We start from the raw sequence: 26,126 nt of genomic DNA, 5'->3' as shown, positions 1-26,126 counted from the left end.
TACTTTGCTAGCATGTAAGATGAATGCAGTAGTTTGAACATTCTTTGACATAGCCTTTCTTTGGGATTGGAATGAAAACTGACCTTTTCCAGTCCTGTGGCCACTGCTCTTTTCCAAATTTGCTGGCATATTGAATGCAGCACTTTCACAGCATCATCTTTTAGGATTTGAAATAACTCAACTGGAATTCTATCTCCTCCACTTGCTTTGCTCGTAGTGATGCTTCCTAAGGCCACCTTGACTTTGCATTCCAGGAAGTCTGGCTCTAGGTGAGTGATCATACCTTTGTGGTTATCTGGGTCATGAAGATCTTTTTTGTATAGTTCCTCTGTGTATTCTTGCTACCTCTTCTTAATATCTTCTGCTTCTGTTAGGTCCATACCATTTCTGTCCTTTACTGTGCCCATCTCTGCATGAAATATTCTGGTATCACTAGTTTTCTTTATGAGATCTCTAGTCTTTCCCATTCTATTGCTTTCCTCTATTTCTTTGCACTGATCACTGAAGAAGGCTTACTTCTCTCTCTGTGCTATTCTTTGGAACTCTGCATTCAAATGGTTATATCTTTCCTAGGGCCTTGCCCAAGCTCTTTCTGATAGGCTTTGAGTACTATAACTTCTAATAGTTGCCTTATTTGAATCTCATTTCGATTTTATAATTCACATGCCAGTGTCTCTATTTTGCAGATGAAGAAACTGAATACTCAGAAAGACTGAGTTACTTGCTTTAAGGTCACACAGCTCCTGCTGGGATGCTAACATTGATTGGACAACATGTTTTTTCTATGCACGCCCCAAGTAGGAAATAGAACTATGTCAAAAGTAACATTATCATGGGGATTAATATTTATAATTTCAATAAGTCTTTGTCACTTATTGGAAAATTTTTCATGTACAAGATGGAGAAGCTGATCAGAAGATCATTGATTGAAGTCCCATCTGTGATAAAATTTAATAATTTGTTATTGGTCAAGAAAAAGCTGGCTGGTTACCTCTGAAAATCCATGAACCAAAATTAGTTTGCAGCTAGGTTTTGTTTTGCCTGTTGATGGAATAAGTAAACATCTGACGTTTAAGGGTTTTTTTTTTTTTTTTGCACTAACATTAAAACAAACTAACAGGAAACCTTATATAAAAATCAGAACAATCAGCAGATCTGGCAATTGGATCTGCTCTTCTGAAAGCTGACAGATGGTTCTGAGTACCAGCTATTCACTTTAGATGTTGTCTGTCATTTTCCACTTTGCTGTAGTCCTCACCAATTCCTAATGTCTCCCTGACCCTGTATCGGTTGTTTTTATTTCTTTTATTCCCCTCCAATCTGGTAGCTCCCTTTATTTGTCCAGCCTGCCTTGTCCCTGTAGGTGGGTTTCCTGATACAGAAAGCAATAGAAGCGAAAAGAAGAGATACTTGCATTCAAGAATCTACCAGGCTGGGACTTCCCTGGTGGTCCAGTGGCTAAGACTTTGCACTCATAATGCAGGGGACCCCGGTTCAAGTCCTGGTCAGGGAAATAGATCCCACATACTGCAACTAAAAAATCCTGTATGCTGCAATGAAGACTGAAGATCACACACGCTCCAATTAAGACCCGGTGTAGCCAAATAAATAAATAAATATTTTAAAAAAAAAACCTACTATGCCAGTATTTAGTTCTATGACCTCAGGCTAACCCATTAACCACTCAGAGTCTCAGATTCCTCATCTGTTACATGGGAATGATAAATGATTTGTGGGAAGTTAAATAGTTCATGAGATTATGCTCAGTAAATGTAACTGACTCTAAGACATCCTTAAAAGAATTTTGCCCCCACCACCAATCTGTAGATAATGCTAAAACTGACAATGTACCAACAGCCTCTCATAGCCATTGTTTAGCTAACCTTTCAAATCACACTTTTCTAGGCCATTTTTGTTCTCTTCTATTCAAGTAGATTTTTAATTGTGCTTCAGACCATTTCCAGCATTACTGTAATTACATAGCAACATCTTTTCATAATATAAAATGGAACAATTGAGCAAAATATGCAAAAATTCCTGCTTCCCCTCATACTTGCTCACGGCACCCCCTCTTTGCCCACTGAGAAATGAAATCCCCACACTTTCTGGCATGTGGCTACCATTGTGGATCTTTCTATCATCACTCCTGTTTCAAGGACCTACAGTTGTTAATAATATGGTATTGCCCATCGTCTGAATAACCTTTTCTTGACTTCAACCAGAGAGTTAGCCTCGGTAGTGGTGTACCTACCTGGAAAGAACAATACGAAGTGGAACTTGGAGTCCCAGTAGTGACAAGTAAGTGGTAACCCTTGGGCTGGATGCAAGTTTTCAAAGAGTCCCTGACTTAACCTCCAACAAGAGGGAAAATGGCCCATGGAGGCCCTTACAGAAATAACTGACCTGCATTTTGGCAAAAGCATGTAACTCAAAATAAAATTACTCAAGAGGAAAATGGCTTTCTTCTTGCATGAATGAGAAAGGTTGAGTTGGAATTTTTGTTTTGCCTGCTGAATTGTCCATAGAATTGATCTAGTTGGACCAAGTGCTAGAGGGGCTTCCCACATTTTGGGGTTCAGATTACCCATTGTGTGTCTAACCTGTGGATGAACATGGTGCTTGGGAAGAGAGTGTTTTGAAGTTGTGCTGGGCAGGTGCTGGGGCAAACAGACAATGAAGGAAGTTTTTGCGTGCATGCATGCTCATTTAGTTCAGTCATGTCTGACTCCATGAGACCCTACGGACTGCAGCCTGCCAGGCTCCTCTGTCCATGGGATTCTCCAGGCAAGAATACTGGAGGGGATTGCCATGCCCTTCTCCCGGGATCTTCCCAACCCAGGGATTGTACCCAAGTCTCTATGTCTACCTGCGTCTGCAGATGGGTTCTTTTTTACTGGGCTGCCAGGCAAGCCCAAAGGACGTCTGGATCCACAAACCAATGTTAACCTTTAACCAGGTGTCCATCTCATCCTGTGCTTGAATCAGCCAATTTCCTTTTTGTTTCACTTGTTGGATCATTGGGCTTTCCTGATGGCTCAGATGGTAAAGAATCTGCCAAAAATGAAGGAGTCCTGGGTCAATCCCTGGATTAGGAAGATCCCTTGGAGAAGGGAATGGTGATCCACTCCAGTATTTTTGCCTGGAGAATCCACATGGAGAGAAGAGCCTGGCAGGCTACAGTCCAAGGGGTTGCAAAGAAACAGACTTGTGTGAGCAACTAACAATGTTGGGTCATAGCTCCAAGCCTGTTGCACTTAATGGCATGAACACCAGCTCCTACTGGGATGTGGGGAAGACCTGCTTGCTAGCAAGATCTTCACATGTTCCTTTCTCTTGGGAGTTCATTTCCTAAGTTCTAGGTGTGGCAGAGAAGTTCCTTGGTCTTCGGAAGGGTGAAACTCAGGCTGCTTAGCAGGGCATTGGCAACGCAGGGCCTGCTGCCTTGAAACAGACACTGCCAGTTAAGAATAGCTTTCTAAGTTTTAGGGTGCTCAGGCACAGCTGAATTATTTCACTGTTTGTGGCTGATCTATTCTTATGCTTTGCGAGCAGCTTCCACAGTGCAGCAAGAGCACAGAACACAGAAGAGGGTTGTTGGGCGAGGCATCCCAGGGCTCTGAGTAGGCGGATCTGTTTCGGGAGTTTGCTCTGAGAATTCTGAAATCCAATCATTCCAGATAGTGAGTGTGCCCTAAGCTCTTTACCTCTCCTGCTGGAGAGTAAGGAACATAAAGCACAGGCTGCCAGAAAAACCCTGGGGCTACCATCACCACTTTGGTTTTAGGCAAGCCACTTCAAGTCTCTGAACCTCAGTTTCCCTATTTCTCAGACAGAGATCACTCCATTAATGACGTGAGAGGTGAGCAGGGTATATATGCTGTATCACTGGGTGCCTGACGCCCGGCAAATGCCAGGTGCTCAGGAAATGTCAGTTCTTTTTTCCTTTTCTGATATCCACGTGTTTGCTGCCCTAGCAGAAAGTGAGCTGAAGGCATGGAAAGAGTGCTTAATATTTTATCTGTTATCCATTACTTTCTTTCTGTTTTCTAGAGCATTATGATTCTTTCCTGAGAGGCAAAGAAGGCCCTAAGAAGATTAAATCAGCATGTAAATTTCAGCTTAGTTCCAAGCTAAGCCCCTTAAGACATCTGTATTTTGTGGAGAAGTGGCAGCCTGTAGCAGGGCTCAAGCACAGGAGTTGTGAGCAAGCACACTGGCAGGGCCACTGGGGCCGCTCGCTTAGCATGCTGGTGCTCAAAGGGGCAAACATCAGGACGGCCTGGAGGGCTTCTTAGAACAGCTTGCTAGGTGTGTCCTGAAGATTTACATTTCTTGCAATTCCCAAGTGATGCTGATCCTCCTGGTCTGGAGACCATACTTGGAGAAATGCTGCTTAGTGGGAGGAGACATGCAGGCAATTGGGACCCCATGGCTCTGGACCCATCCTGGCTTTAGGCAAGTCACTTAAACCCTAGGAGACAGGGCTTCCACTTGTACAACAACAGGGCAAAAAGTATAATTTGGAAAAAAGCATAAGTTAGAACAGAGCTTCCTAATCACTTTTTTCTGGAGTGAGTGGCCAACCCAAGCCCTGCTAGACTGATGGAGGGCTCAGGGGATCTCTATCTCAGCACATGTGTAATTCACCCTGAGTGTTTGGTTGGGAAAGTAAGACTAAATGGTTAAGAGCAAGTGCTTTCAAGTTATGGAAATCCTAGGGTAAGTCCTCTATCTGCTGATCTGTGCAGTCTTGCAGCTATTCATCTGGGTCTGAGCCTCAGTTTGGTCAGCTGTGAAATGGGCACAATGATTGTATCTATATCACACATGTGTGCTAAGTCTCTTCAGTCGTGTCCGACTCTATGTGGCCCTATAGACTGTAGCCTGCCAGGCTCCTCTGTCCATGGGATTCTCCAGTCAAGAATACTGGAGTGGGTTGCCATGCCCTCCTCCAGAGATCTTCCCAACCCAGGAAATGAACCCTCATCTCTTATGTCTCCTGCATTGGCAGGTGGATTTGTTACCACTAGTGCCAGCTGGGAAGCCCATCTATATCATAGGTTTGTGGTAAATATCAAATACAGTAGTACATGCAGAGGGCCAGGCATGCAAATTACCTTGCATAGAGTGAATGCTAATAAACATTAGGTATCATTCTTATCACTATCTATTATTATTTCCATTTCTTAAATTTTGCAGTTCATTCTTGTGCCTATTCTGGACCTTATTAGAAGAAGGAGGCAAACCTTCACTGTTTAGAAATGTAAAAACTTTTTAACCTTGTAATTTTTAAAATTTTTTTTGTCAGGGGCATTGCTGTAAAACAATGCTTCTCAAACTCAAATGTGCATTCATATCACTGTGGAATGTTATTAAAATGCACATTCAGACTCAAAAGGTCTAGGGCAGAGCCTGAGAACCTGCATTTCTAAGCAGCACAAGTGGACCACACTCCTGGTCCACGGACTCACACTTTGCATGGCAAGTCTCCTCAGCAGTTGCTTTTGAACTCGGTTGCACATTGGGATCATTTGGCGACCTCTAAGCCCAGACCATACACCAAACCAAATAAATCCTGCTCTCCAGGGGTGGGATGAAAATATCAGTCCTAGCTGAAGCTTCAGCTCATCCCAATGTGTACAGTGTCAACAGCACTGGTGCTTAAATTTGGCTCCATTGTGGAGAGTCTTTAAAAAATAATGATGCTTGGGTCTCACTCCCAGAGATTCTGACTTGGTCCAGAGTGAGCCCTGAGCCTAAGATTTTTTGAAAACTCCCAGGTATTTCAATGAGCAGTCAAGTTTGAGAACCACTCTCTAAGGTTCACAGTACTCTTTAGTAAGGCAAAGGGAGAAATTGCATTTGATTCATATTCCAGGAGCTTAAAGCAATTAATTTCCCTTCAAATGGACCCCCTTTTCCCTAGGAGATCTGCACTGAAACATGGCCAAAATAAGAATCTTTCTTAATCTTATTTTAAAGGCAAAAACCTGTTTAACATCTGTATTTAGGAGGCTGCATTTGTACTGTAGCTCACAAATAGACTCAGGAGAGAGTGTTCAGTTCCTAATTCCCTCCGTCACCACCTTCAGCGTGACCTTGGAAAATCTTTTTATGTTTATGTTTCCATATTTTCTCATTTTTGAAACCTGGCTAATCCTACAAAGTGACCACAGGACTGGTAAATGGTCTGCTGCACCTTCACAAACACTCCCGCTCACTTCTCCAAAATTGTTCTGATTTGCTGACTCCATTTGGACCTTTGTGCAAAATGCACACTTAGTGAGTTGTGAAAATCTGTCACATTTAAACAATAGTTTTCTATCTCTCTCTCATAAGGGTGCCAATTGCTTCCTGTTCTATTCACACAAAATTTAGGCTTAATACACCCCAGAGGCTCAGAGAAGTCAGCAAGACGACGGAAACGGTTTTTTAAAAACTGTGGTTTTGCAGGCTTGGCAGGGGCAGGCTTTTTTTCCACCTCCCCAGTGGAAACGTCCCACGACTTTCCAATGGCCCACTTGGTCCCCTAGCCCACATTTCTGGGTGATGGTCTGTACTTGAGCTTTATGAAACGGGCTCATACATCTTGGTTTCCCTAGCACTCTGTACACTGCAGGGTGCATAGTAGGTGCTTAAGAAGTGACCGTCTAACGAATGAAGTGGCAGAAACAAGTAAAATCGGAGCCAAAGAATTCCAGGAAACAGAACGGAAATTATATTGAAGGGAAAAAGTAGGTAAAAATAAGGTATTCATGCTAATAAATGTTGGAGGGAATCAGTAGATGCAGAACAGGCCAGGAGGCCTGCATGAGATTTATGTGGCACAAGGGGATGAGGTGGGGGTGGGTTGGGGTGGCTGAAACAGAGAAAAGGGAGGAAACGACCAGAGAGAAAGAAATAAAGGTAGTGACTGACTAGAGACTGAGGAAGAGAGTAGAAGTAGGAAGAAGGCTCTGGGGGAGGGGGAGAGCCGTCGGGAGGACAGACCCCCACTCAAGCTAGGACAGTTGGTCCCCTCACTGAGGTCAGACACAAGTGGCGAAGGTCTGACTGGGGCAGGACTGGCGGGAAAAGTCACACCAGTGTGAGTGAAGTGGGCCACTGTCAGCGTTCAGGACATTTTCTGGAATCGGATATTTTCAAATTACATAATCCTCTTTGTTTTCAATTATCCTTCTCGAGAGAGTCCAGCCCCTCCCACCTTACAAATCCACCTCCAGTTAAGCCCCTGACAGCCCCTAGTAACACCCGGGCCACTCCTTGGCAGCCTCCCCCCAGGCCTCCCTTTCCAGCCACAGCATCCTGCCCCTCCCCGTGGAGCCTCCGCTGCTGCATCTCCAGGCATTTCCCCTCCGACTTCCAGACACTTCCGGTTGGTGTGACACACAGACTCTTAAGCCGCCTTCCTGTCCCCAGGGACCCTCCAGGGCCACTGCCAGCCTATTGGCAGCCGCTGTGCACATTGGAAAAAGGGGCCCTTGAGGTCTTGCAGATGAGCTGAAGAAAAGTGTTGGTGGGATAAAACAAGACGTGTGTCACAGAGTCAGAGACTCTAGGAGGAGGCTGTGTGTGTGTGTGTGTGTGTGTGGTGTGAAGAGAGGGATGTGTGTACAGAGGTGTTTGGGGAGACCTGCTCATAAAAAGTGATATTTGAGCTGAGTTTTCAAAGATGAACAATTTTGCCTCTTCCAGATGGTTTTAGTGGGGGAAGTGGGTGGAAGGAAGGAAGAGAACTGCTTAGGGGCAGGCATAGTGGGTGCAGAGGAGCAGAGGTGGGAAACTGATTTTTAGTATTGCTAGAGCCTTTGTGTGAAGGCAGTGAACAGGGGACCAAGTGATGGAGACAAGGTTAGAACAGGGGGGAAGAACCAGGTCACGAAGGAACCTGAATGCCAGGCTCAGAGGCAGATGTCACCTTACAGGAAATAATGTCTGGTGTGAAGCAGGAATGACATGTGGAATTTTTTTTTTTTTTTTTTTAATATATATGAACAAACTCAGCCTCAGAGGGGTATTTATAAATGACCTGCTCCATGTCACATAGTTAATGACAGAACCGTAACTTGATTCCATTTTGTTGTGCTTATACCTGGGTCTTTTCACCTAGACCTCAGGCCTCAGTGACCTGTGAGATTTTCCTTGCAGAACTGGCTAGGCGTCTTCACTTCCCTCTAAAGCTGCAAAGGACTGGGCTCAGGTCATTTCAGAGAATGCCCCTTGGGCCCCTAAATTGGTGCTTTAAAAAATCCAGTTGCTTCATTTCTTAACAGAAGGACTTTATTTATACCAGGTTAGTCTTTAGGAAGCTAAACCAAAAAATGTTCCATTGGGCATTTATTGGCCCTGATTTCCAGAAAATATTTATATTGTCAGCTGAAAAGAGGGCAAGAGGGAAACTAGGGGGAGGGGAAGAGGACTCAGTGATATCTTAAATCTCCATGGGAAGATAGCAACTAAGACAGTCAGCTCTTAGTGGCCATTGGATGGTGTAGCCACTGGTTTTGGTCTGGGACTTCAACATAACTTCATTCCAGGTCTGCTTATGAGAAGAAAATGGAATTTTTTCAACATTTTTCTCCTTTTCTTGTCTTCTGTACACAGGTGAGATTTCTACCAAACAGAGAGATGGCCTCAGGGAGGAGAGAGATGAGAAAGAGCCTTGAAAATCCCATTTCTGGGGTTAATCTTCTGAATAACTGGTGGCTGAAACATCTAGGAAACACCCACTTTAATGGCTGTGCCTGGGAAATGCCTTTGTTTCTCTCTAGCAGTGAAAATCTGCATCCTGTGTCTAAGATATGAAACCAAGAGAGGAACCCAAAGTCTCTTAGTCATCTGGAGTTCTACAACAGAGGCATTTTGGGATTAGAGGGGATGTTTATGCTTCATGTTGGTGGCATTCAGGCCTCAGTCAAAAACTTGGTTTCAAGTTGACAGACTTGATAAGAGTCCAGCCAAGGCTGACTCATGAATGAGACATATAAGGTCTATCTTCAGAGAAGCCAATAAATTAGCATTATTACTGCTGATAAGACGGAGTCTTTCTGAGATTTCTCTCAATAAAGATAATGTGAACAATAGTGACTTTTGAGAATGTTTCCTCAGACATCCAAAATCCATCTCCTATCAGTATTTTTTTTTTTTTTTAAAGTTTGGTTTAACATCTTTCCCTTTCTTCTCAAGTATTCCTATTAAAATTTAAGTTCGGTGACATAAATTCCTTCTTTTTTTTCCACACAGATTTTTTTTCTAAGGATTGACTATTTGCAAGCCCAGTGAAGAGCATTGCCATCCTTAGGTCACACCACCAGGCCCCCCCCCCCACACACACACACACCTACACACACACCTACACACACACACTAGCATTCTAGCTCCTCCTGCTGGTGGCCACTCAGCTCTAAGTCAGGGTTGACTAGTTGGTCTGGGTCTATGGATCACAACTTTGAAGAATATTTTATATTTTGCTATTTGATCTTGGACCATATGTCAAAATTAGATTTTTGGGATTGAGAAAAAATTTTTCTTTTCCTTTGCTCAGGAAGTGAAAAAGCAGTCACAGTTTTTATATCAATGAAAGTGAAAGTGAAGTCGCTCAGTGTGTCCGAATCTTTGAGGCCCCATGGACTGTAGCCCACCAGGCTCCTCCATCCTTGGGATTCTCTAGGCAAGAGTACTGGAGTGGGTTGCCACCTCCTTCTCCAGGAGATCTTCCCAACCCAGGGATCGAACCCGGGTCTCCCGCATTGCAGGCAGATGCTTTACCATCTGAGCCACCAGGGAAGCTCGATTTATATCAATATCTGCTCAAGAATTCTAATGCCAACTGATATGGGTCATTTGGATAGATTGGGAAAGGGAGAGTTGAGGCCATTTTTTTGAGAAACTCCATCAGGCATTTCTTCTATTGTGTCTCACTCTGTTCTAGCAGGTGACCCCTGTCTCCTCTTCTAAATCTCTCACTGAATCACAATTATTTTGTTACACAGCAGTGGCTCCTGAAAGTGATGGTAGTAGCAATAGATATACTGAGTGCTAAGAACTTTATATTCTTTACCTCATTTATTCTTCTTGACAATCATACAAATGAGGTAATGCCATTTTACAGTTGGCAAACAGGTTCAGAGAAGTTAAGTATATTTCCCAAAGTCACACAGCTCGTAAGTATTGGAAAGAAATAACACCAGGTCTATCTGACCTCAAAGTCCTGAAAGCAGTTTTGTTGTTTTCATAAAAGTTCCTGATTATTTGGATTCCTCTCTTGTTATGACAGGGATGCTGGGGGAGAGTGAACTGATAGGAAGAGAAAGTATAAGGAAGAGGCTGCCAATGAAAATATGACTACTACAGAGTGGAGTGGTCTCAAGGAAATCTTTTGGCAGATTTGATGGGTCTGGTCAATGAAGGGCAATTCTATTTAAGCCCCCTGATTCAAACTAACTGCCCATCACCCCATCAAAAAGAAATGGCTGAAGATAAAAGAAATATATTTTTGACCAGAAGTGGCTTGGCAAAAAACACAGCTCAAGTCATAGAATCATATCCTCAGCTTCTTTCCTGGCTTGTCTCAATTTCTCAGCTGTCAAGTGGTGGAGAAGAATGTTTGCTATTTGTCAGAGTCATATTTACTTGCAAATGAACAAAATAGTCTAACAAAACCTCCTTTGTAGTATGTTCGGTAGTTTCATCAGATTATGAACATTTGTTTTATCCTCTTTGGTGTGAATGACCTGAAAAATCATAGAAGTGGAATTTCATAACATTCTAATATGAAACACTGACAAACATGGGCATTGTTTTCCTTGGTGTCCCACACTAGCCACACTTCTTCCTGGAAGTTTCTACTGCACCCTCAGGGTGGCTGTGGGGAAGAGCAGAAGCAGGATGCAGGACAAGATAGCAGGGGTTTGCTGGCTCCCTGTACAACCTGATCCCATTCTACCATCATGTCAGCATCCATCTGCCTTCCAGAGAGACCCAGGTACCTGCACCATGAATCACCTGCTTCCAGGTGTCAAGGCATTGAGGGTATTTAGACCTACTCTCTAGAATTAATTAAGAATTAAATGAAACAATGTATGTAGAATATAAAGTACCATGCCTGGCAAGCAGTAAACACTCCAGAGTTAATTATTATTATATCTTTTAAAACAGTTTCTCACTTGCATGAAGGCTGGGGCAGTGTTCTCATTGGTGAATCACCAGGACCTTGCACAGATATAGGTACATGGACAAACTCAATAAACACCAGTTAAAACAGATATATAAAGCCTGGACCAGGACACCAGCATCTTCCATCTGGGATACTGCCATGGCCTGTCTGGTCTCCATGCTTGCCCTCTTGTCTTTCAACATTGAGCACACTTAGCCCGGGGGATGGTTCTGAAATACTATAGTGCTATGCCCGTGGTTGCTTTAGCGTAGAACCAGCCTGGGAGCCTGGTGAACTTGGCCCCTGTCCTGTCTGGTTTCTGTTCCTCCACAGCCTTGTCTTTTCCTGCCTTAAGCTTTTCTCAGACATGCTTTCCTCTCTTCCTCCCTTCCTTTCCCCCTGGCCTGCCAACATGCTGTTTCCTTCCCCTGGTCATGTCTATGCATCCTCCAGGTCTCAGTAGAAACATTCTTCAAGGAGGTCTTCCCTGCTCTCTGTCCAAAGTTATACTGATCCGTTTCCCCCTCTCCTTTCTCTTCTATAGCGCTTTCACTGTTAAAGTTTGTTCTTTCATTAGAGGCGAGCTCAGTAAAGGGCTGATGTAGGCTCCCTAGAGCAGATTTGGCACAAGCCAACTCTGTATTCAGTGGCCTCACATTGGTAGACTGACATCAGCCTTGGTGGGAATATTTTGTTTGTTGTTGTTGTTTAGTTGCTAAGTTGTGTCCAACTCTTTTGCAACTCTGTGACTGTAGCCCGCAAGGCTCCTCAGTCAATGGGATTTCCCAGGCAAGAACACTGGTGTGGGTTGCCATCTCCTTCTTTAGGGGATCTTCCAGACCCAGGGATCAACCTGCATCTCTTGCACTGGCAGGCGGAGTCTTTACCTCAGAGCCACCTGGGAAGCCCATTTATGGAATTAAATAAGTCTACGATGAGCCTTTCAGGGTGGCCATACTGAAATGCATACTGTATAAATCAATCTATCTATTTATCTATCTATCTATATCTATATAGACATGTATAGGTCAATCATCTTGACAATGACCTTGTGAAGTTAGTAATGTGTCTCCTGTTTTTCAAATAAGGAGAGCTAGGCTCAGCAAAGTAAGCGATTTCCCCAATGTCACAGAGTGAGTAAGCTGAAGATCCCCTGAGACTGTGCCTTGGGTCTTGGCTCCAGTCTGTTGCTTTCTTCTCTTGACTGTCTGCACCCACACTGGCTTTAGCTTAACTTGCATCTCTGAATATGGATTGAGGCCTGCCTGTTCCCAAACAGACCGGTCTCTCTTGCCTGGTCCCCAGTTGCATAATGGCAGCTGGTTGGCTGCCTACCTCTGCTCGGGTTATGGTCTCCAGCCTATCCTCTGGATGAGCCTGCTTTAGAGGACCTATGTGTGGGTCAGGGGGCACAGGACACAGCACAAGAGACAAAGTCTGGGAAGCCTCCGGAGCCCCAAGCCAGCAACTGGACAGTAGGGTAGCTAAGTCATCCTGGTTTGCCCTGGACTTTCCTGATTTTAGCACTGAAAGTCCCATGTCTTGGGAACCCCCTGCAGTCCCAATGCAATCTGGAATTGTTGGTCACCCTCCTCAGAGCACAGAGAGCTCTGAGCCAGCAGAGGAAGGGAAATCCCAAAGGGACTTTGAAAGCACAGCATCCACGTAGCCAGTCCCTTTGGTCACCTTCACACTGCCTGTTGACTCTGTCTGTGCCCCGATCTTCATGAATGACCAGGACCGAAAGTAAGCCATTTAATTTCTCTAAGTCTCTGTTGGTACATCCGTAACATGGAGATAATGAGGGCCAGATACATAATTTATGGGGCTCAGCTTGAAATGAAAATGTGGGGTCCCTTATTCAAAACTTATTAAGAAATTCAAGATGCTACTGCAGGGCACAGGGCCCTTCTGAATCGGCGGGAGAGGGGGCTCTTTTTGCAACACCCCTGATCTCAAGTCCATGAAGCCGGTGCTGGTTGTAGACAACACCATCCAGAGTTGAGGGGACTTAAGGACCCAAAGCATCGACAGCGCTGAGCATGGTGCCTGGCCCAGGGAAAATGTCCAGAAGGTGTGGTGATTGTTTCTGATGTCTGGCCTAGATTGCCCCTGGCTTGTTCAGTCCTTTTCAGAACACAGTCCTGATTTCTTGCCTTGACATAATGGAAATTGGGTGATTTTTTTGTAAGTCACTTCAGCTTTTCTAGGCTCAGATTTTTCCCTCTATAAAACATGGGGATTGCAGGAAACCTCTAAAGGGTTTACCAGCTCTAAATCTGTTTTGACCAACTCTATGACATTTATATACACAAGGTCTTAATGTTCTTTTGAAAGAACTTTATCCCTCCCTGGGTTTGCTGAGATTCTATCTGGCCTTCAAGCTACTTTCATATTAATAAATCTCTCTTCCCAACCCTGAATACATAAATCAAGGGTTCTGAGCTGATTTCTAAAGTTTCTCTAATTCAAAGGTCAACCCATTTTCTATGTGTGAGCAGTCTGAGGCCTGGGCTGGTTGGCTGCCATTCCAGCAGCCGTAGAATGAGAGGAAGGAGGTTAGGAACTGGGCCGCTCCTCCAGATGATGAGACCGTTTCTCTCCTGACTAAGGACACATCAGAAGACATCTTTATAATCATACTTAGCAATGATTCTTGTTTCCAAAAGAATTTTTTTTGATGTGGACCGTTTTTAAAGTTTTCATTGAACTTGTGACAATATTGCTTCTTGTTACAATATTGTTATAACATGTTACAAGCTGTTATAAGAAGTTACAAGTTGTTACAAGAAGTTACAAGTTCAACAAGTATTGAACTTGTTACAATATTATTTTTTTTTTACTTCTTTTCATTTATTAATATTTTTAATTGGAGTATACTTGCTTTACAATGTTAGTGCTAGTTTCTGCTGTACAAGGATGAATTCAGCCATCTGTATACATACACCCCCTTCCTCTTGAGCTTCCCTCACATCCCACCCCTCTAGGTCACCACAGAACACCAAGCTGAGCTCCCTGGATTATATAGCAGCTTCCCACTAGATATCTATTTTACACATGATAGTGTATATATATGTCAGTGCTCCTCTGTCAATTCATCACACCTTCCACCCCCATGTCCACATGTCCGTTTTCTACATCTGTGTTCCTGCATTGTAAATAGGTTCACCTGTACCATTTTTCTAGATTCCATATATATGCATTAATAGTATGGTATCTGTTTTTCTCTTTCTGACTTACTTCACTCTGGATGACAGACTCTAGGTCCATACTGTTTATGTTCTGATTTATTGGCCATGGGGCATATGGTATCCCAGCTCCCTGACCAGGGGTTGAATCTATATCTCCTGCATTAGAAGATGAAGTTTCAACCACTGCATTGCCAGGCAAATTCCTGCAATAATTCTTTTCTGAAAAATTTCTCATAAAAACAAAAAAGTAGAAAAGCAAAAAAAAAAAAAAAAAAAAGGTAAAATTTCCTCCAGGCTTCACTGTATGATTTTTTTCAAGCATGTTCCCATTTCTCTAACCCAGGACACCTGATGCAGGCTTGGTTTCACAATTTCTCCAGTCATTTCTATTTAGTAAGGAAGACAGTTTCCTTTCTTCCTATTTGAGCATAGGATTCCCAGATCCTTCCTTCTCACGTTTCTGTACTCCAGGGTGAATAAACAGATGTTCCTTTAAAAGCACATCTTCTTAACCTTTTGTTTCCCTCTATCTCAACTGGTCTTTGGGGGATATCTAATCATCCCCTTAAAAGAAAAGGTTGAAAGAAGGAAGGAATGTTCTCAGCCATTCCCTGGGTCTGGTCCATGTGAATTCCCACCAGACCTCGCCATGGGGCATCTGGTCATGTGCCTGGTAGTTGGAAATTTTTGAACTTTTCCCAGGGGTGAGAGCTAGAGACCAAAAAAAAACCTCTCTGTGTCTCTGGAAATCCTGTTACTCTCTAATATCGTGCCTGCCCTTATTCATGCTGGTCCTTTCATGGAGAGAGCTCTGGCTGGACAAAGGATCCAGCTTACTTTTTGAGTGATATCTTTTAAAATTTAAGGTTGTACTTTTCACATGAACTGGCTCATGTGATTAAACATCAAACTGGCCAGATCAAACATGTATTGTTTCAGGGGGATTGAAGACTAATTTTTTGCTTTTTAGTTTAATCTGCCCCTCTGTTGCTGCAGTGATCCTGAACTGACAGATGCTTCTGAGTCAATGGGAAAGGGTTTTTCGTACTGCCCTCAACATTCACTGAGATTTAGGGCAATATCCACTTCTCTCCATTTTCAAGCAGCTTAGAAAGGAAACCTAGAGGCTCACATTCTAAGCAACTGTGATTTGCTAACCAGTTTGACTCAGCCTGCAAATGAGGTTTGGAAACTAAGAGCACTTTCCGGGGAACACTGTCTTCCTTTTCCATAGGCTGTGTAGTGATCTCCTTTCTAGAAGAAAGTCACAGAAATCTGGGGCTGCTATGAAATTTTAGGCTGGTATCAGGCCAACATGAGGGCTGAGAATCTTGTAGTGAAATGTGGGGGTGGGTTGGCCTTTACAAAACAAACCCAGAACGTCTTGCACTTAAAACAAATCCCAATTTAGAATCTAGGCTGGCACCAATTTCAGAAATGGATACTTTCTGCTTCCTGCCCCTATCCTAACACAATGATGCTTCCTAGTTGTAGAAATTATAGGGTTGCAGAGGTAGGTATAGTTATTTAGGTCGATGGAGCATTCTCAGGTGTCCCCAACCTTTGGGATCTAATGCCTGATGATCTGAGGTGGAGCTGATGTTATAATAATAGAAATAAAGCTAAGTGTGCTAAGTTGCTTCATTTATGTCCTACTCTTTGCAACCCCATGGACTGTAGCCTGCCAGGTTCCTGGGTCCATGGGATTTCCCAGGCAAGAATCCCAGAGTGGGTTGCCATTTCCTTCTCCAGAGGATCTTCCCCACCAGGGATCAAACCCACAAATCTTATATCTCGTGCATTGGTAGGAACATACTTTACCACCAGCACCACCTGGGAAGTGCTAATAGGAATAAAGTGGAAAATAAGTGAAAAATGCTTGAATCATTTGGAAACCATCCCTTCCTGCCAATCCATGGAAAAATTATCTTCCCCAAAACTAGTCCATGATGCCAAAAAATGTTGGGGACTGCTAGAGGGAGAAGGAAAACTAGGGGGCAACTCCTGTGTGTGCAGGAGAGGGCAGTGATGAGAATTGGTGTATCTACAAGAATTTGTCTCATAGCCTCACGTGATTCTGTAAACACGAATAAGTACAGGTGGTCATAATTTTCATGAATAGATAATCAGAAGAAAATTTAAGTTCTAGAAAAATATTCTAGGCTTAAAATCCTTCAGGGCTAAGAATGTCCTACAGTCAAACTGGATTTTTATTTTGGGAGGATTTCAGCTGTCCGTAGGCGTCTTATTTTCGTGATCAGGAAATGGGTAACCAGAAAGGTGGAGTTACCTTAGGCTGTAAAAACTCTCTGTGTGAACAACTCAGTTTCCAGAGAACATTTCCTGTCCATTTCTGCCAGGATAAAACTGGCTCCTTACCTACCCAACATGGTCAGGGGGAGATGGTGGTCTTTTCTTTAAAAGCAAGTCTATTGTGACTTAATTGGCCCTTGGTCAACTGCCTTATCTAGAGTGGCCACGACTTTTACCTGCTCTGGACTCTCTATCTTCTTGCTGATAATTTTATTTATTTATCTCTGGCTGTGCTGGGTCTTTGTTGCAGTGCGTGGGCCATTTTGGTGACTTTTCTTGTTGCAGAGCACGGGCTCTAGGGTGCTACTGGGATCAAACCCATTGTCCCTGGCATTGGCAGGCAGATGGGCCACCTGGGAAGTCCTCTCTCTTAGGAAGGTTTATTCTTAGCAATAAAGGGAAGGATGGTTCAGTGAACCCAAAAGACAGTGAAACAGTACTGAGAGCCAAAAATCAAAATCAATATTGGTAGTCCAGGTTTTGATAATTTGGTTATATCTAGGAAAAACCTTACATGGCTGGTGAAGTTTGTTATTTTGGTATGGGTTCAGAAATATTCTACATTAATAAATAAATGTGCCTGCTTTCCCTATTGGTTATGACCTTCTATTATAGCTAGTTGGGAAGTGTAATGGAACAAACCATTGAAATATCATGCATTATTATACATTGGTACAACATTTAACAGTTAATGAGAACACAGTATTTCATCTGCTCTAAATATCTGTTTTGTGAGGTACATGTTCCCATTTTTACAGATAAGGAAATTAAAACCATAGGAAAGAATGACTTGCTCAAGGGCAGACAATTAAGTGGCAGATGTGGGGCTTGACCCAGGGACTTTTTATTCCAATTCAATTCCATCTTAAAACAATTTAGCATTTCCAGGTTATGAGAAATTCTTCTCTAGGACCCCGGCAAAAGCAGACTTCACTCCCAGGCAGGTTAGATGCTTCTACTAACAATAGCTACACCTTTCATTGGATTGACAAAAGTGTTTGTTTGGGCTTTTCTGTAACACCTTATGGAAAAACAGGAATGAATGCTTTGGCCAACCCAATACCTTGCAGAACTAAACAACAATAATGGTGGTGGGAGGCGGGGGTGGGGTGGAATTAGGACAAGTAAAGTTGGATTAGAAGCAGATGATATATCAGATCTTATCAGAAAATATTTGGGAAAAATGTCTCTTCTAATTATGTTGAGAGTGGTGGGGAGAGAATACTCTTTTGTCTCTAGCTGTTGCTCTGGCTGCCTTTGTTCCCTTGTGTAATGAATACCAACCCTAAATGTGAGGAGAGTGAAGAGCGAAGGTAACCATGCCCTGTTTTAGTTTCTCTGAGACTCTCCTAAGTTTAGCCTTAGTCAATGTTTTTTTTTTTTTTTCATTTATTTTTATTAGTTGGAGGCTAATTACTTTACAATATTGTAGTGGTTTTGCCATACATTGACATGAATCAGCCATGGATTTACACGTATTCCCCATCCTGATCCCTCCTCCCACCTCCCTCCCCATCCCATCCCTCTGGGTCATCCCAGTGCACCAGCCCTGAGCACTTGTCTCATGCATCCAACCTGGGCTGGCGATCTGTTTCACACTTAATAATATACATGTTTCAATGCTGTTCTCTCAGATCATCCCACCCTCACCTTCTCCCATAGAGTCCAAAAGTCTGTTCTATATATCTGTGTCTCTTTTTCTGTTTTGCATATAAGGTTATCATTACCATCTTTTTAAATTTCATATACATGCACTAGTATACTGTATTGGTGTTTATCTATCTGGCCTACTTCACGCTGTATGATGGGCTCCAGTTTTATCCATCTCATTAGAACTGATTCAAATGTATTCTTTTTAATGGCTGAGTAATATTCCATTGTGTATATGTACCACAGCTTTCTTATCCATTTGTCTGCTGATGGGCATCTAGGTTTAGTAAATATTTTTAACATACATGACACTTCCCTAACCCTGAGAAAAATTAAATGAGTTAGTCCTTTTGAGGGATGAGAGACATTCTACAATATTTGTCTACCAGAAGGTGAAAAAAGCATTTAGCTCCAATCTTCATGGAGAATCAAAATCTGTATGCTGACCATTTGACTTGTTAAACCTTTTTTAAGTTACAGAGAATCTAAATACCCCAGGAAAATACTGATTGCCCTTTCTCTATGAAGGAGGATGTGCTGTAACCTACTTCTGTCACCTGCTGAACAAGGATGGATATGTGGGTGTGTGGTGTGGGGGGTGGTGGTGAAAAGCTGGAAATATATTGCAACAAGGCTCAACCCAATATCGAGTCAAAGGAGCCATAATGAACTTTGGTGGAAACCCAGAAATGGTTGCTTAAAGGCTAACCTTCAATTGTAATGTCACCAAAGCACCACTGCAAAAGGTCTGGCCTTGCTGGTTTTGGAAGCATGAGCATTTCTCTGGAAAAAGTCTGCTCTCAACTCTTTGCTCCAACTGAGCATCTCTGACTATCTCTGAATTTGTCCCAAAGAAGAGAAGCAAGTGAGCCGTGTGGTGTCCACCAGGGGTAAGCATGGCCTTTCCAAACTAGACACTGACTCCAGGCCTGAGCATGAGGCAGGACGCAGGGTAGTCATCTGTTCCATCATGCTGCCTTTATGTCCAGTGGATGAAAACCTCCCCTGCTTTATACAGCTGGCCGAAAAGTGTTATTCCATGCCTACCTTCGGGCAACTCATTCCTTGGGGTAGCATCCTCAGCTTCCTGGAAGGTCTTCTCACTTTTGAAACTGAGTCCCTCATATTGTGTCTCCCTTCAGTGCAGCTGGCTATGGTTTTCTAACAATATGAGACATCTGGGACTGATGTCGTCCTCCTCTCACTTCTGACCATTGCCTAGAGCAAGGGCAAGATGGCTTCTCATGCCACATAATCCCTGCCTTACATTCCTGACTCAAAGAATTCTCCTGTCAATTTGCATCTCAGAGAACAAGCTCTTATATTATTTTAAATTGAAGAATAATTGGTTTAAAGTTGTATTGGTTTCTGCAGTACAACAACGTGAATCAGCTATACGCATACATATATCCCCTCCCTCCCGAGCTTCCCTCCCCTTCCCCACCCCTCTAGGCCACCACAGAGCACAGAACTGAGCTCCCTGTTCTATACAGCAAGATGCCCACCAGCCATCTATTTTACAGATGACCGTGTGTATACGTTAATTCTACCCTCCCAGTTTGTCCCACCCTCTCCTTTCCTCACTGTGTCCATAGGTTTGTTCTCTAAGTCTGTGTCTCTATTCTTGCCTAGCAAATACGTTCATCTGTACCATTTTTCTAGAGTCCATATATTTTTAATTAATTAATTAAATTTTTCTCACTCAGTCATGGCCAACTCTTTGTGACCCCATGGGCTATAGCCCACCAGACTCTTCTGTCCATGGGATTTTCCAGGCAAGGATATTGGAGTGGGTTGCCATTTCCTTCTTCAGGGGATCTTCCTGACTTAGGGATTGAACCCACGTCTCCTGCAGCTCCTGCATTGCAGGTAGATTCTTTACCACTAGCACCACCTGGGAAGCCCTTAATATATGATATTAGCCAGCTCTTGTTAAGATGATGTGTGTATGTGTTAGTAGCTCAGTCATGTCTGACTCTTTGTGACCACACAGACTGTAACTCGCCACGCTCCTCTGTCCATGGAATTCTCCAGGCAAGAATACTGGAGTGGGTTGCCATTCCTTTCTCCATGTTAAGATGATATTTCCTCTTTTTTCAAATATCTTCCTCAGGTCATTATCTGGGTAAGAGAACTAACTAATTCATTTTGTGAGACTTTCAGGAAACAAGAAACAGCATGAAGAGTAAGGAGGTTAAAAGAAAAGATTTTTGAATTAATCAATTTTCTACTGTGGATCACATGGACCCTCAGAGTTAAACTTCAGGATGGTTCTTCAAGGTAGGTTTGGCTGTGGCCAGTTTTGTATTTGAGGAAATGGAGCCTCAGTTCCACTGTGAGTAGAAAAGCTGCAGTTCAGTGTCTTACTGATTCTAAGGCTGAACACTCAAGGAGGACAGGGGCCCAGGGATAGGGAACAGTCCCTCCCCAAGGTTAAATCCTGTCTCTGCCTCTTTTTACATTCTACATTTGTTGGTTCCCTGGAAGCCGTGGGAATCTACCTCCATGTATAATTCACAAAACACATGATGGTTGGGGATGGGCAGAGTGATCTAAGCTATAGTCATGCTCTGTCCGGGAGCTACAATGGCCAGGAACATGGCTTATTGACTGTACTGAGATGTCCTCAAACTCTCTCATCAGAACATCCATACTTCTATTTTCTCCCTGATCTTCCCCAAATGTTTCCAGTGTTACTCCCAGTCTACAGATAGAGAAACCCATTTTCTTGGTCTTCAAAATCATTGTGGAAGGTGACTGCTGCCGTGAAATGAAAAGATGCTTGCTCCTTGGGAGAAAAGCTATGACAAACCTTGACACTGTATTAAAAAGCAGAGACATTACTTTGATGACAAAGGTCCACCTAGTCAAAACTATGGCTTTTCCAGTAATCATGTGCAGATGTGAGAACTGGACCATAAAGAACGTTGAGTGCTGAAGTATGATGCTTTCAAACTGGAGTGTTGAAGAAGACTTCTGAGAGTCCCTTGGACTGCAAGGAGATCAAACCAGTCAATCCTAAAGGAAATCAATTCTGCACATTCATTAGAAGGACTGATACTGAAGCTGAAGCTCTAATACCTTGGCCACCTGATGTGAAGAGCCAACTCATTGGAAAAGACCCTGGTACTGGAAAAGAGCCTGGTACTAGAAAAGATTGAAGGCAGAAGGAAAAGGTAACAACAGAGGATGAGATCATGGGATGGCATCATTTGATTCAATGGGCATGAGTTTGAGCAATCTCTGGGAGATGGTGGAGGACAGGGAAGCCTGGTGTGCTACAGTCCATGGGGTCGCAAAGAGTCAGAAATGACTTAGTGCCTGAACTGAATTTGAACTGATGTCCTGAGAGCAATGAAGGAGTGCAAAGTCACAGTCTTTGACCTCCTGGCTTTTGGGGTACATTTGGGTCTCCCCTTTCTCCTCTTTTGGGTAGAGGCGAAGCAGCTCATCTCTCCTCTCCTGGATGGTCCTGGAGAATGGCCTTGGTAGGGATGCTGGCCTTAATTTATTTATTTATTTTTTTGATGCTGGCCTTTGTAGTGTGCTTGCCACTCACGGGAAATGCTGGAACACAGGGCAGGGAGGCAAGGAAGAGTACACTTTACCTTGATCCCACACGGGAGTGACCATGCCAGTCCCAGGCCTGAAGCTGACCACGCTGCCAGAGCTGGCTCTTTGTAAGACTGAGGATGTGGGTGTGCATGGGAGAGGTGGAGGGTGAGTTCAGGGACCAACCTGGAGCTCCCGTTGCTCTTGTGCCACCTCCATCATGGGACTTTTAACTCTCTGAGTTATGACTTTCTAAGCCCCTGTCTCCCCATTGGACTATGAGCTTCTCCAAAACAGGGTTTGCATCTTCTCATTTCTGTCCCAAGCAGGCAGCATGGTTTGTTAGCACATAATAGCTGCTCAATAAACACATCATGGATAAGCGGAAGGAGAAACATGGCTGCCTCCTGCGCATCACCTTCCTGACTGCTGAGGTCACAAACTGCTCTATCCCACAGGTTGTCAGGATCCCTACTCCTCCTGCTCACACACCTCTCCCCTCTTTTCCCTCTGACCTACCACCCAGAGGGCTGACCCCATGGTGTGAAGGTGAGCAACCTGATGGACAGAACCATAGGGGTGCTCATTGCGAGTCAGCTTGGGGGTGGGGAGAGGATGGTTTGAATTATATTTTTCCAGGGTTTGAAGGGGGACTGTGTGTGACACACAGCAGCTGTTTCCACTTAAAATTGATTAGCAAGTATCACTACAAATGAACTCAGAATTTAAAACAAAGCTCCATGGAAACGAATCATTCTAAATGGATTGAAGGAAAGAAGCTTCTCCAGCTGAAGACCAGCCAGGAAGATTTCTTTTAACCCCGCCTTCCCTCTACCGGCCAGCCCTTCTAGTGGCGTTGGTCCCCCACATCACAGAGATAAAGCAAATCTCAATTCTTTCTGGCTAGCTGCTTGTCACGAATTTTAACTGGTCTTAAGCAAGTTCCCTGGCACTGTCTGCAAAGCTGCATGCAAAATGTTGCCTGAGACAGATGCAGCCAGGCTAGCTCGCTCCACTTTGGGGCAAGAGTCACACTCTTGGAGATGAACCCCAGAGCAGCCCTAAAGATTCTATCACAACACTCGACAATGATTTGACAGTGAGTAGCTGATAGGCTGATGGGAAGCCCCATTTCCAACAGCCCTTCAGCACCTGGGAAAGAAAGTGAAAGTGAAAGTCGCTCAGTTGTGTCCGACTTTTTGTGACCCCATGGAGTATACAGTCCGTGGAATTCTCTGGGCCAGAATACTGGAGTGGGTAGCCTTTCCCTTCTCCAGGGGTTCTTCCCAACCCAGGGATCAAACCCAGGTCTCCTGCATTGCAGGCAGATTCTTTACCAGCTGAGCCACAAGGGAAGCCCTCAACACCTGAGAAGTTAAACATAAAATACTGTTTGGTTTTTGAAATGCTCTTACTAGAGAATTAAAAAGTGGAATTCACAGAAACAAATAACCTCAAGGGGTGATACTCAAGGAAATTTCAGAGAGTCCTGTGGTTATTAATAGCCATACCATAGGCAGTCTTTGTAGAAAGCCTGATAGAGGAGGCAAATCAAATAAAGAAAATCAATTTTTGAGAATAAATTAAATTTAATACACCGTCAGCTGTAGGGCCCCAGAAAAGACAAGTTATAGTACATCTTCTGGTCATCTGACTAATGGAAGTCAAATTTTATTCCCAGTATACTGGGTACATATTACCGAGCTCTGATCACTCTAAAATTATATTTTTGCAAAGAGATAGTTGGTGCATCTTGACAGGACTGATGGGTGGTGAGAGCCTCTAGCAGCAACACACTCCATCTGGGAGATTCCATTCTGCTCAGCTCTATAAAGCATTCTTGGCATTTCAAGAGTTGATGTACTGCTGTGTGGTATGAGAAAACAAAACCTGGTGGTCGGCTCTGTCCTCCACTGCTTAGCGAGCAGAGCAAGTACATGATTGGCCCTGAGGGACATCCATGTAGCCCCAAGGAGAAGTGAAAGATGCCACTTACTCCCTTTCCTACCTGGTTTTGTTTAAAATCATGTGTGAGGATCGTGACTCAGGAACCGTAAGCTAATAAAGACCTAAGGTGTTGTTTGTCCTTTGGTCAAGGAGACTTAGTAACACTTATTGTCTGTACCAGTTTTAGGCTTTTATATCATCTTCTTTAATTGGAAGAATTCCCACTTGGGCAGAGCTAAAATAAAGCCAATGTTTAAAGCTTCCCTGGGGGTAATGCTAAAGTGCCTATTAACTGCGTGCCTATAGAGTGAATGTGATGCCATGGCTGTGTGCTGTGGAAGGTCCTGGAGAAGATACAGAACCCGGGAACGTGGTGGAGAGAACAGGACTCCAATGGCAGCCAGGAAGGACCTTTGGCTGATGAAAGAAGTCAGGAGAGGACTTCCCTGGTGGTCCAGTGGATAAGAATCTGCCTGCCAATGCAGAGGGCATGGGTCTGATCACTGGTATGCGAAGATTCCACATGTCGAGGTGCAACTAAGCTCACGAACCACAACTCCTGAGGTGAACAAAAGAAGCCACTGCAATGAGAAGCTTCCTCACCGCAAGAAAGTATAGCCCCCACTGGTGGCAACTAGAGAAAGCCTATGAGCAGCAAGGAAGACCCAGCAGAGCCAAAAATAAATAAATTATATATATATATATATGTGTGTGTGTGTGTGTGTGTGTGTGTGTATACACAAACAAGCCAGGAGGCAGCGAGGGAAGATGGTGACACCTAAGTTCCCTTGCCCAAAGCTACAACCAGAAGGTTCGGTGCTAGGTATCTGAGTGTCTGAGTAGACACTTTGCTGAGGCACCCAGCACTGAGGGACGCTGGGGCTGGGGAGCCAGAGAATTTGACACTAGAGATGAGGAGGAAATGACCTGTTGTTGAAACTGCACAGGCAAAAAAAATTCCCCCGTCTTTAAATATTGAAAACCACTTGCCACTCACAAGACCACAAATTCAGCTACATGGGGCAAGCTGCCAGCTTTGTTTTCTCCATCAAGCCACCCAATGTTTGTGACGTGCCATGACTACATGTCAAGGAGCCTGCTGGTCAGTGGTGATATAACCATAATTATGACATAGTTCTTTCCCTCAGACTCACTCCTATTTGAGGGAGACAGAGAAGAAACAGGCAACTTTCTGTGCTCAGTGCTCTGAGAGGGGCTAGATGGGGATCTTTGGGAGCATACAGGATTGAAAGTTATTACCAAACTCCTGTCCAGGCAAGAGGATCTCTCCTCCAATCCCAGAAGAGCTGGCATGCAACAGAGTGCCAGGCAGACAGTACTCTGTTCAGTGATATGCTTTGGGCATTTAAGACGGCACTGATGTTGACACCATAATACTAATTAATGAAACATTTAGTAGACTCCCTATCAGGTCTGTGAGTACTAAATACTGCGCTCTTGACTTTTGATAGCACGCTGAGCACCTGACATGGATGGACAGGGGGACAATCAGCCCTGTGGGGCATCAGCTGGATGTAATGACACACCAAGGAATGAGTAGATAATAATGTATTGACAATATTATCAATGTTTTAGGTTGCATTATGTGACATGTGAGACCTCAGTTCTCCAACCAGGGACTGAACCACTCACCCCCTCAAGGGGACTGCAGAGTCCTAACCACTGGACCACCAGGGAAATCCGACAATATTAACAACAAATTCATACTGAGCCCTTAAAGCAATTGACAAGTGTTATTGCACCTAATTCTCCCAAGGACCCTCCTATGAAAGAAGTGATTTTTATTTCCATTTCAGAGAAGAGCAAACCCAGGCTCAGAGAGGGCACATAGCTTGTGCGGGCACAGTATCACACAGATACTAAGTGGTGGGCATAGGAATCAATCTTAGTTCTATCCTCAGGTTGTTATGTGGACTAAATATGGGCAAAGTGCTAGGAATGAGGCCCTAAACATGGCCAGCATTCCAGTGAGGTTAACCACTGTTACCAACATGGATAAATCTCACTGGCAGTTCTCTTCCAAGAGAAAAACAAATGACCTCCTCTCAAATAGCCAACCTCATGCAGACTCCTCAGTGATTAAAAGCACTGTTTCCTGCCCCTAAAGGAGAAAGGAGGCAGGAGTTTGCCCACCCGCTCTGTCCAGCCAGGGCCAAGGAGGGGAAACTCCCACCTCATTTGTCCCTCCCTTTTCTCTCAGGCTAGATGTGTTACTGAGATAAGACGGCTTTCTTCAGTCAAAATCCTCCCAATTCCTAATGTATATTGGAATGCATTTTAAAAGTTACTGTATGTCC

At 43.8% G+C, this 26,126-nt stretch overlaps 1 protein-coding gene and 1 non-coding gene across 2 annotated transcripts in view; one reads left to right on the top strand and one right to left on the bottom strand.

Moving 5' to 3' along the window:
• SLC9A9 (solute carrier family 9 member A9) overlaps positions 1-26,126 on the bottom strand; it is a 647,359-nt gene that overhangs the window by 35,475 nt on the left and 585,758 nt on the right. The gene's annotated exons all lie outside the window — the stretch shown is intronic.
• Positions 1,441-1,513, top strand: TRNAM-CAU. The gene has a single exon. It is a non-coding gene; the product is annotated as a tRNA-Met (tRNA).

Source organism: Cervus canadensis, chromosome 7 (assembly GCF_019320065.1).
Source record: "Cervus canadensis isolate Bull #8, Minnesota chromosome 7, ASM1932006v1, whole genome shotgun sequence".
NCBI lineage: Eukaryota > Metazoa > Chordata > Mammalia > Artiodactyla > Cervidae > Cervus > Cervus canadensis.
Note: the sequence above shows the minus strand (reverse complement) of the source record. Positions and strands in the feature narration are given on the sequence as shown.